Source organism: Carassius gibelio, chromosome A19 (assembly GCF_023724105.1).
Source record: "Carassius gibelio isolate Cgi1373 ecotype wild population from Czech Republic chromosome A19, carGib1.2-hapl.c, whole genome shotgun sequence".
NCBI lineage: Eukaryota > Metazoa > Chordata > Actinopteri > Cypriniformes > Cyprinidae > Carassius > Carassius gibelio.
The window spans coordinates 10,969,190-10,981,214 of NC_068389.1; the positions used below are offsets into that span (position 1 = coordinate 10,969,190).

Below are 12,025 nucleotides of genomic sequence, written 5' to 3' on the forward strand. Positions count from 1 at the left end.
ATAAACCAGACATGACCCTAATGTGGGCCACACGTTTTTGTTTTTTTTTAATTTAAAACCTCTTCTCCACATTCCTCATGTGGCCCACTGCAGCATGGAACGATGGCACTTTGACAATGCACTCCTGTTTACCAGTTCTGGTCCACTAAGAATTAAATAAATTAACTGTAACTGTGTATGTGTATGCCCTGACAGCAAGCAGTTCGGTCCAGATTCGGCCCACATCTGGCCCGCATGGATTTCATGCGGGCCAGATCTGGGCCGACACTATGTTGCTGTCTGGGTGGTGTGTATGCCATTAAAACTTTGGAAACTCAGTGACAAAATATCAATGACACTAAGTGAGTTCTGCATCAACATTATTCAACATACAGTCAAGAGAAATTATGTAAAAATGGCCTACCTAAATATTAAGTTTACAACAGATGATCCAAACACATTTCTGAAAAACTTGCATTATTTATTAATATTGCCAATGAAAAACCCATTGCATGATTACATTTCCAAAACTGAGAAGCAATCTAAACATGGGAAAAAAAAAACATCAAGTACATCCAGTAGCTATGTATAGGTTAGCTCATCCAAAAACAAACTTGTCCGACGTTGTAGTAGTGAACACTGTCACCTTGGCAACAGGAACAATCCAAACTTATAGGATTTATTGACCTCCTTGACTGGGCCCATCAGCATCATGGCAATCTTGCAGGCCTTTAAAGGACAAAAAAAAAAACAAAAAAAACTGTTGACTCAGTAAGAATTTAGAGGCCAAATTAAACAAAATTCCCTAAACAAAATAAAATTACAAGAAAAAATAAAATAAAAACACAAAACAAAAAAGATAGTCATTGTACTTATTTTGTGTTATTGTTACAGGTACACTATGTAACTTTTTACACCATCTAGCAAGGGTGGCACGATATGAAAATAAATGCAAACATGCATTTTAGAAAGATCTTGACTAAGGGGAATATAGTGCTTACGTCTTTTGGTCTGACTCCCCTTTGTGCCTAATAAAAAATTTAATTCAATTCAGTTCACATTTATTTGCATAGCGGTTTTCACAATACATATCGTTTCAAAGCAAATTTACAGGGAGTGCATGTCAACATTAAAATTTAGATTGGATAACGCAGTCAGTTATTTAACAATCACGACATGCCTAAGACAGAGTGAGAGGTTCTTTCAACTAAAAGTAAAGCTGCAAGTTTAAAAACTTCAAAAACAGCAGTATGTGTGTCCTTTATTGGAAGCATTACATAAATATTGAATAGTGAGTAAATGGACTGGAACTACCTGCTCATTAAACAGTTTGGTAACACTTTACACCAAGGTCTTATTTGTTAACATTAGTTAATGTATTAAGTAACACAAACTAACCATGAGCAATACATTTTTTACAGTATTTAATAATCTTTGTTAACATTAGATAAATAAAATACAGTCCTTCATTGTTTGTTCATGTTAGTTCACAGAGCATTAATGTTAACAAATTCAACTTTTGATTTTAATGATGTATTAGTAAACACTGTAATTAACATTAACTAAGATTAATAAATGCTATTGAGGAATTGTTATTTCCTAGTTCATGTTAACTAATGTAGTAAACTAATGTTAACTAATGAAACGTTTAAAGTGTTACCAATGGTTTTAATACACACCTCAAAGCCAATCAAAATCATGGTGTAGTACAAATTATTACATACATATACAGATAAAACACAATGTTTCTGACTTACAGGTTTCTTGGACACTCTTTCGTTTCTATCTTTCTCTTCTCCCTCCATCTCGGTCACATGCAAGGTGAAGCCATTTTTTTTTATAAAGAATTCTATCTCTTGATCGGTGGCCGTTGCTGTTAGCCTGCTGTTTCTGACAGTTCCTAAAAGTAGAGAACATTGTAAAAGCAAGATTATACAACTTTTAAAATCTTAGGACCCAATTAGGAACAACTTTAATGCCTGCTACGAAGATCAGACTGTATGATGCCACCCAGGCCTGTCAACATGTGCAGCATTATTTTTATGGTCCATCCCCAACTACCCCCTGGAACTGTTAAGTCTTTCCTTAGAATTCCACAAAAATTCATTCTTACAAACAAAAGTTCATTTACAAACAGTAAATGACTAAGATAGCTTTAGAGAATGCAAAAATAGCACTTCACATCCCTTAAAACTACTGGACCAGTGTAAAGTAAGAACTGCTTGCTTTCCATCGTAACCTCTCATCAAGTGCCCTTGGTCCTCTGAGGGTATGTAAATGTTCAGAGCAAGCAGTTTGTCAGAAATGAAGGACACTTGTCTGGATGAAATACGGTAATTCAACTTACCGCAGGTTCCCATCCACAAATCAAGCAGACGCCGCACCACACCTAAGCACACTAAATGCATATAGTCATGTGGAAATCCACTAACCATAGCAATATTTGTTTCACAAAATGGGGAATGTTGTACATGGTGGTCTTCATCCTCTGCATTTGAAAAAGATACATCTGTTCTCTAGCATTAAGTTCAGGAAATGTCATGTGATTATTAATGTAAATGCCTGACTGCACACATTTATCACAACCACTGTATCCATTGTGTGACTTAATTCCCTTAATAAAGGCTCTCGCAGGAGCATCACAAATTACTGAGCACACAGTCAAGAAGAATGTCTTTCCATTAACAACAAAACCAGTGCTCAAGGATTTCAACTCAGAGAGCAGATCCTATAGATATTCTGACAATGACTGAGGCTTTGAGTTTCCACTGTAAAGGGCAATCAACACAGGTTTTCTAGTGTAAGCCTGGAGTATTCCTAAAATTGGCCAGAACTGTAAACCTGAACTTTTAAAAATAGGAAGACCATCCATGTTCAATTGTAATTTTAATCTTTGATGACTCTGGACAACTGATGTAAGCTTCTGAAAGATGTGGCTGAACATTTTCTGTATTCCAAAATAGTGGAATGATCCACTCCCCAAGGAAACAATACTATTAGCTACGTTCACACTGCAGGGCTTAATGCTCAATTCAGATTTTTTTCACATTTCCGATTAAATGCGACCTTTTGTGATCTCCTGGGTGAACGTGAAATGACCCTGAAGTGACCCGCATGCGCAGAAGAGTACTCAATGGTGAACGACGTCACTCTTTGTTTGCAGAAGTAACGTTAGCTAACGTTAAACATGGATGTCAACAACAGTGTAGTCAACAGCGGAGCTCTTTTTGCAATATTTAAGTTTAAGTTAAGTTATTGCCAGCACAATTACAATCTTCTCGTTTTAAGAAGAAAATTAAAAAGAAGGAGGAGAGCAAGGTTTTTGGCCATGGCGTTTTGTGGAGCAGTGTTAGCAACGTCGGTACAGAGAAACGTGTGGGTACGGAGTCTCAACCAGGAGTGGTGGGATACTGATGTGAGTGGCTCTTCAACTAGCCTACTTCAACGCAGAGTTATGACATTTGTAGCGTATCAATGACGTACGGGTCAGATACATGTGGCCTGGCCATTCAGACGGAGGTCACATTTCAAAAGATTGGATATGAATCGGATTCAGGACCACATACCCAAGTGGCCTGGGTCACATTTGAAAAGATCGGATCTGTGTCGTTCAGACTGTCATGAAAAGATCAGATACATGTCGCATAGGGGCAAAAAAATCGGAATTGGGTAGTTTCAGCCTGCAGTGTGAACGTAGCCTATGTTTTATCTGTGTTTGGAGTAATGTTCTTGCATCTTTTGGTAGAGATGGGTGATGGGCTTTCAGTATTGACAAAAGGGCAGACAAAGCAATCAATGAAATGCCAAAATGTGTTGCCCAGTCTCGCAAACATCCCGTAAAATGTTTAGGAACATCCCAACTTTTATCAACATGGCTATCCTCATCACTTGTTGATTCACTTCCCCCATCACTCTCTGATCCACAAATTGCTGGCAAAACAAAGCTTGAAGTAACTACTTCATGTTCAATGCTATGTTCTTCAATAGTACAATCCATGAAACTACTGTCCTCATCATTCAAAGATTCAAACAACTGGGTGACTCTTTTAACAGCCTTTTTCCTTAAATTGCTGCGAGTGATTTTCCACTTTTCTCTCTCCATTGCACAGTATTTACACTAACATTTACGCTTTGAAAATTAGTCATGCAGTACAATGTCAATAACCAGGTGCGCTATGGAGAAGAAAAAAAAAATACATTAATACTTTAAATATTGAACTACAGCATGAAATGTATCAGCAGCTTACCTTAATGGTGACTTGACACTGCATTTTTGCCCACCAGAAATGTTCTGTAACTAATCACATTGACTGTTATTAAGGTCTAAAACATCATGACTCAAAATAGTACATGACAAAAACATAATGCATGCAAATACATTTTATAAAACATGAGTTAAATACTTTCACTGTGCAGAACTGACTACGGGTTGGGAGACTGATCTCAGCGGTTTGCAGCGCTGAGGATTACACATGTTTGTGCTGAGCTTATGACCACAATGTCCAATCAGAGTCATTTCGATTAGTCACCGCTGAATTGTTTAGTGAGCATGCTCTGAATTCTGAATCTTCATTAGGCATAAATAAAAAGGTGAAAGTGCATACATCACTTTAGACTGAATTCATGAACTGCTTCAGTGTTCTTTGCTCACTTTCTTTATACTTTATTCCCAGTTTGAATAACATTTGTTTTTAATGCTGCTGAAATAACCAGTGTGAAGCCTTGATTTTCTAATTCATAATAATCAACATTAATAATTACAATATCAAGAACAATAATCAAATTAGGCTATTTACATTATAAAATGCTTGTGTAAATACATGAGCAGCATTAATCTGTGTAAATTAACATAAATAGCCATGAACATAAAATATCACCTCTTATTGGACATTGCAGTAATAAGTTCAACAGAAACAGGTGTGACTGGTTACAATGCTCAACACTGTAAACCTCTTGCAAAAAAAAAAAAAAAATTGAAATATTATGCAACATGAGCAAATCTACTGTATGATTCAGTAGTAACATTATATAGGCCCACAGAAAGGTAAAGATATACAGGAAATAAAGGAGAAAATAAAGCAAATACATAACAATAAATTTTAAAAAAATTGAACCTACAACAATAATAATAACAATAATAATGTAAAATATTAAATAAAAAATAAACAATCAGTAAATGTACTTAAAAGACTGTTGGATGGGATGAAATGATTTATAAATTAATCCATACTAGCCTGTTTCGATTGTATCCGTAATATGGGTAAACTGCAAGCTAACCGGTGTTTTTTGAACGCAAGCGCGTTTGTCCGTTGGAGAGAGAGCACGTACACATGGTTGCCAGGTTGACAAATATAAGTAGCACACTTAGCAGATATTCCCGTATTGCGCAAGTGTGAAGATGTGTTTCGGGGATTTGTCTCTTTATATCAGGCAACCCCGGTTGTGTTCCTCTGCAGCCAGATTACCTTGTTGTAGCCTATATTGTGCTCTTTTCATTTTTAGAAACCTGCACCTTTCTAATTAATTTTGTTGTTCTTGTATTGAAATTAAGCGCGATCCACAGCTGCACACGTGCACGGAGCTAGCTGGTATCGTCTCTGGATGTATGGAACACAGCACTACTAATAACCAACATTAATAAATATTCATGATTCACCCTCTGAGTTTTTATAGGCTAATTTGTGTAAATACATGAGCAGCATTGATCTAGCCAAATTTGCACGTTCCACTATAATAATTTATCTTCAAATAGAAAGTATGCAAATGTGCATTACCTCTATACATCACATAACATGTGGACTCCAACTGAATATGTAATCGCTAACAAAAAGACACATTTATCAGTTATCTTACCTTGACTTTTTGCAGGTTCCGACGTGCTCCCTCCAACTGGGCGCCTTTTTCCACGCCTTCCGGCTATGTTTAAATGTTGGGGAATAAATTAATTAATGAGTCACGATTCACCCTCCGAGTTTTCTTTATTATTGTTATTAATATTTATAGGCTATTTACATTATTACATATTATATTATTAATATTAATCACATATCTTACCTTGAATGTGTGGCATTAAGGGAAGTGGTAACGGAGCTCTATTTATCAGTAGTAGCGACTACGCCACCCCTGGCTAAACGCCTGGGGAAAATAACACTTAAAGAAAAGCACACCGGTTCGTTCGCTCCCACGGAGCATCAACCAATGAGGCGTGAATCAATATAAGAATACAGCTTTATTATCATAAAGGTAAAAATGACCAGAATGAACACAAGTAGTTCAGAATAAATGGCCAGAGCCACAAGCGATAAAACAGGACTAAATCAAAAGGGTTCATTCAAAAGGTTACATCATAGAACTGGGGTGTCTCAGAAAGTGGGTCGGCCACACATGGAGCATCACAACAGCCCAAATTAAAGCAGCCTTCCCTTGTGGATTTCAATCTCAAAAGACACTCTAGTGGAATTACACTACAAACATAAGTTACACCCCACACTTTTGACAAAAGACCACCTCCACACCCTAGATAGCCGCCACTCTGATACACCCCACTCCTAAGTCAAAAGAAAGAGGGAAGAGAAAGAATAAACATTTTTTTCTTTAAACATAAAACACACAGCATTGGGCTGATTACTGCTCAATTAACAAACTAATAACAGAAAAAAAACGATACAAAGCAAAATACCAAATAAATACCAGCAATAACCGCAGGAATAATAGTGGTAATAATAAATAATTATTATTTTTAAAGATAAGGAAAAATGATAAGCAACAATAGGAATAATACACAATGACAAGAATGAAAAGAAACAAAATAAATGAAAATAAATCAATAAATGTTACAGGCAAACGAATTTAACCAAAAATATAATAATTCACACAAAAAACCGAAAGAAATGAGAAAGAAATCAAAAAATGAAACTAAAGCAAAACAGCAATGTCGCGGCTAGGCCATGCCGTCAAGCATGCCTCTTGAATGGCTAAAACATAACAAACAAGTTAAGATAAAAATTATTTTACCTTCTAAGTGGTGATAATAAACGCAAACTCTACATACCAGCTTCAGATATCACTAATTAAGCGTGCACCCAGATCGCCCTTATGCTGATCACTGGGGAAGGAGAGAACACGTTATTCAATCGTCACCAACTCATTTGATCAGTACGGGTATGGTATGGGAATACCACTTACCGAATCCGGGGAGAAGCAAATCACCTACAGTCTGTTGTCCAACACACATATATGGTCGCTTTATTTCCAGTTGTCAAAATAACATCGCGAGGAAGATCAACCTTCTTTTTAACAGTCATATAAACTCCCACGGGCCAACTCTAGCTCCAACTCAGAGCGGTGGAATCCCGGAAGCGGCAGCAACGCCGTGACGCAATCAAATGACGTGCCTCTATGCTTGGAAATGCCGCTTTTATACCAACTGAGGTACTGCTTAATTATCGGCGAACTGGTATTCACCACAATCTACCCCCCTCAGCTTTTGCATCGCCGACCCGACGATGCACCAGCCAATAACAACCCCGTCACCTCAATTCCAAGGTCTAAAAATAGCCCCTATACAATTAGACCCGGAAGCCACTGTCCCGATCACCGTACGAGGGAGGTGGTGAAGGTTGGAGTGGTGACCTGCAGTTACTCGCCCGGTTCGTCTCACCCCTTCAACTACTTCCAACCCTAAAACTGATACCGGGGCAGGATGACTTTCTACCACCTCTACTTCACCAGAGGTACCTATAAGCCCTGGATCAGCCAAGTCTAGTACCCCCTCTGGTGACCGATCTTCGTTGCATGCCGGTGAATTAGGCACCACACTCTCCCTGCTCAATACATTGGAACCACCAGCTATTACTTGTACCAAATCAATCTCCTCTTCCTCCTCCTCTTCCTGCATAGGCACCTCTCTAAACTCTAACTGCTGCTGTGGTGGTTCTACCGCAAAATCACTACCCTGTATCCGCCCTTTCAATAAGGAACGGTGTACATTCCTCACCTTACTCAAATCGTCCCTGGGAGCAATGGAATAAACCCCACCACCTTCCGAAGGAGCCCGCACTACCTGATACTCAATCGAACTCCACACATCCTGGATCTTATGCCGACCTTTATGACCATGTTCTCGCAGGTACACCCGCTGGCCCTCCACCAAAGGTACATCCCGTACCTGCTGGTCATGCTTCATTTTCCGTCGCTTGGCTGCCTCCTGTAATCGCCCTTGTGCCCCTTCAAAAGCCGTATGCAACCTGGCTTGATGCTCCAGAATCCATTCGTGTATACTACCAGCCACTGGTTCCTGTACCCTACCCAACAGGAAATCCACAGGCAATCGTGGTTCCTGTCCCAGCATCAAAAAATAGGGTGACTCACCAGTGGCTTGATGAGGGGTGGTATTATAATAGAAGAGAAGCTGAGGCAAACATGACACCCAGTCCCTCTTCCTGGACACTGGTAAAGTACGTAACAGATTGTGCAAAGTCCGATTAAAACGTTCGCATTGACCGTTACCTGCCGGATGATAAGGGGTCGTACGAGACTTCTCCACTCCATACAGGCCGCACAGCTGGCGAATAAGTGCGGACTCGAAGTTCCGTCCCTGATCTGAGTGCAACCGGCCTGGAATACCAAACTTGTAAAACCACTCATTGACCAAGACCTGAGCAACAGTTTCAGCCCGCTGGTCCCGTGTAGGAACAGCAAGAGTATATTTGCTGAAGACGTCAGTCATTACCAGCACATTTTCTACCCCTGAGGTCGAAGGCTCTAACAACGTATAGTCAATGGCCAGAATCTCATTAGGCCGTGATGCCAACAAATGACCCATGAAACTCTGCGCCACTGGCCGTGTGTCTTTAGCAGACTGACATCTTTCGCATTCCTGGCACCAGCGGGCCACATCTGATGCTAACCCGGGCCAATAACACCTTCGCCGAACTAATTCAGCAGTTCGCTCAATGCCCTGATGTCCATGACATTGATGCAACTGTGTCAGCACCTCGGTCTTCAAAACAGATGGTAATATCAGCTGCAAGAACTCCTCTCCGCCCTCCGGGCACTGAACCCTACGGTACAGTGTCCCATCTTGTTCTACAAAACGGTCCCACTGGCGGAGTAACTTCAATGCCTCCACAGACAGCCCCTGCCTCTCCTCAACCCTGGGACGGGCCTTCCGCCTCCAAAATGGCAGGAGCTCCGAAATAACTGGATCCTCCGTCTGCAATAAACCGACATCAACACCAGAAGGACCAGGTAAAGTAGTGATAGCTGCTTGCTGTACCTCGACAACTGATCTGACCTCCTCTACTTGCTGCAGCAATGCTGGTATTGCTGCTCCCGGGGCTAATGCATGCAATGGCCCCTCTTCTGGAAAATTCTGGCGGGAAAGAGCATCGGCATTCACATTACTTTTTCCCGACCTGTACCGTATCTGAAAATTAAAAGCAGCCAACTGGACAGCCCACCGCTGCTCGGTGGCCCCCAATTTTGCTGTAGACAAATGACTCAAGGGATTGTTATCCGTGAAGACAACACACCGACTACCCAACAGGTACTCCCGGAATTTTTCAGTCATGGCCCACTTGAGCGCCAGAAACTCCAGCTTCATAGAGCTGTAGTTAGACATGTTGCGCTCAGTGGGCCTTAGACCGCGACTAGCATACGCAATAGGACGTATTTTCCCTTCCTGTTCCTGAGAAAGGACTGCTCCCAGGCCACCATGGCTAGCATCGACCTCCAGGATAAAGGGTTGGGAAAAATCTGCGTAAGCAAGTACGGGGGCAGTAGTGAGTTTATCCTTCAAGTCCTTAAAGCTCTGTTGGCACAGTTCGATCCAAGCCGCCATAAAACCCAATCCAACTTGCTTCCTAGGCCTAGCCCTAGCACTCGAAAACTCTGCCGCTAACTTATGCAGGGGGGCTGCAATCCTAGCAAACCCCTCCACAAACCGACGGTAATAGCTAGCAAAGCCGAGAAAAGAGCGCAGCTCTGTAACATTAGTCGGACAACGCCACTGAGCCACCGCCTGGATCTTACTAGGGTCTGTAGCCACCCCCTTAGAGGAAATCACATGGCCTAAGTACTTCACCTCAGACTGAAGAAACACACACTTCTCCAGCTTAGCCTTTAAGCCCTCCCGATCCAGTCGACTCAAAACCACCTCCAGCCTCTCCAAGTGCTGCTCGACAGAAGAAGAAAAGACCACAATGTCATCCAGATACAACAATAATGACTGGCACTGTTGATCACCAAACAGACGTTGCATGAGTCTCTGGAAGGTACTAGGCGCATTGCAGAGCCCAAATGGCATCATATTCCACTCGAATAGGCCAAAGGGGGTGCAGAAAGCGGTCTTATACTTATCCCCCTCCCTAACAGGAACCTGGTTATACCCACTGGTTAAATCCAGAGTCGAAAACCAGCGTGCACCGGTTAGGGCATCCAGAGACTACTCGATGCGAGTTAAGGGAAAAGCATCCTTCCTCGTCTTGGCGTTCAACTGGCGGTAATCTACACACATGCGTAAATTCCCATCTTTTTTCTTTACAAGCACAATTGGAGAGGCAAAAGGGCTACAACTTTCTCGGATGACCTGGGTCTCCAACAACTGGTTAATGTGTGCCCGTACTGCTTCGTAATCAGTTGGAGGTACACGGCGATACCGCTGCCGAACAGGAACATCATCTAGTAATGGGATATCATGCGAGATCAAGTCGGTACATCCTAAATCTCCTTCAAAAGTGGAAAACACAGACTGATACTTCCGAAGGAGATCTTTAACCTTAACCCGATCTTCCCCCGACAAAAGAGACAAATCTACTGTATCCAGCAGATCCTGTGCATAAGAAACACCAGTCTGGGAAGAAACAGAACAGACAGTACCAGGCTTAACCTCTGAGACCCCAGGGGGTAATGAAACAACAGATACGCTCGTCAATGAGCCTATAACACGACGAGGGAACAACAGAACATCTGTAGTCCCCACATTAACCACAGGAACATAGACTGTACCCCTAATCACTCTGACTAATGCTGGGGAGATTAATAACCCCATGGGGAGCCCACCCTCGGGGGGCTCAAGAAGTACTACACTGTCAGAGTAATGCTCTGAGCAGGTGGCCGCTACCAATTTGATGGTGCCACCTGGGACACGACCTGCTCGAGGACCACGTACCCTCACTGCACCAGACTTCCCAGAAGCAGGCTGAGTACTCACTTGGTGACAATATTGTAACGCCTGAAAGACTAACTTGGGCACAGCTGATACTAGTGGAGACTCAAAAAGGGAAGGCCCGTGCTGCCCAAAAAGTTCCTGATAGCAACGACCCAAGATATTCATCCCCAAGACACCTGGTGCCTGGGCACAAATACCACCAGGAGGGTCCCGGACTACCAAGACACCACATTTTGGCAACAACTTCCCACATAGTTCAACGCTTAACTCCATGTATCCTATGTAAGGGATAGACAACCCATTGGCGGCTCTAAGCTGTAACCACTGACAAGTCTTAAGACGGTCCTGACCCCAAGGCTCGAAATGCTCCCGAAAACAACTTTCAGTGATTGTGGAAACCATGGATCCCGTGTCAACTAAACAAGGAACTGGCACACCACCCATTACCACCATCAAATGAGGACAAGACGACATTAACTGCAACACGGAATCACCTCTACCTGGAATATCAGAGCCAGAGTGGCCCCCTACCGAACTGTGGCTCAACAACTCGGCGGGAACTAGTTTCCCGACTCCGCACCTGAACGAGGGAATGCCCATACTAAAGCCCTAGTATTAGGACGGGTGACAGAGGGAGAGCGGGGTGGGACCCTTTCCCCATCGCAATCCCTCGCAAAATGACCAGGTTTTTGGCACCTCCTACAGGTCACAGGGCCACCTACTGCTCGAACACTGCGTGACGGGTTTTGTAACTGAGCAACACTTTGAGTAAGCCGAGTTAACTGTTCCTGCTGCAGTTTCAACATCTCTCTAAGCTCACTCATTTCTACAGACGGAGAGGGTTGGTCCACCCGTGAAGGTGCACTGCTTTGAACC

General features: G+C 42.1%; 1 long non-coding RNA gene across 1 annotated transcript; it reads right to left on the reverse strand.

Moving 5' to 3' along the window:
• Positions 1–571: 571 nt before the first annotated feature.
• Positions 572–5,860, reverse strand: LOC127935503 (uncharacterized). The gene is made up of 4 exons (XR_008148094.1): positions 5,833–5,860; positions 4,227–4,276; positions 1,737–1,879; positions 572–708 (listed from the first exon to the last, which is right to left on the reverse strand). It is a non-coding gene; the product is annotated as an uncharacterized LOC127935503 (long non-coding RNA).
• Positions 5,861–12,025: the final 6,165 nt, after the last annotated feature.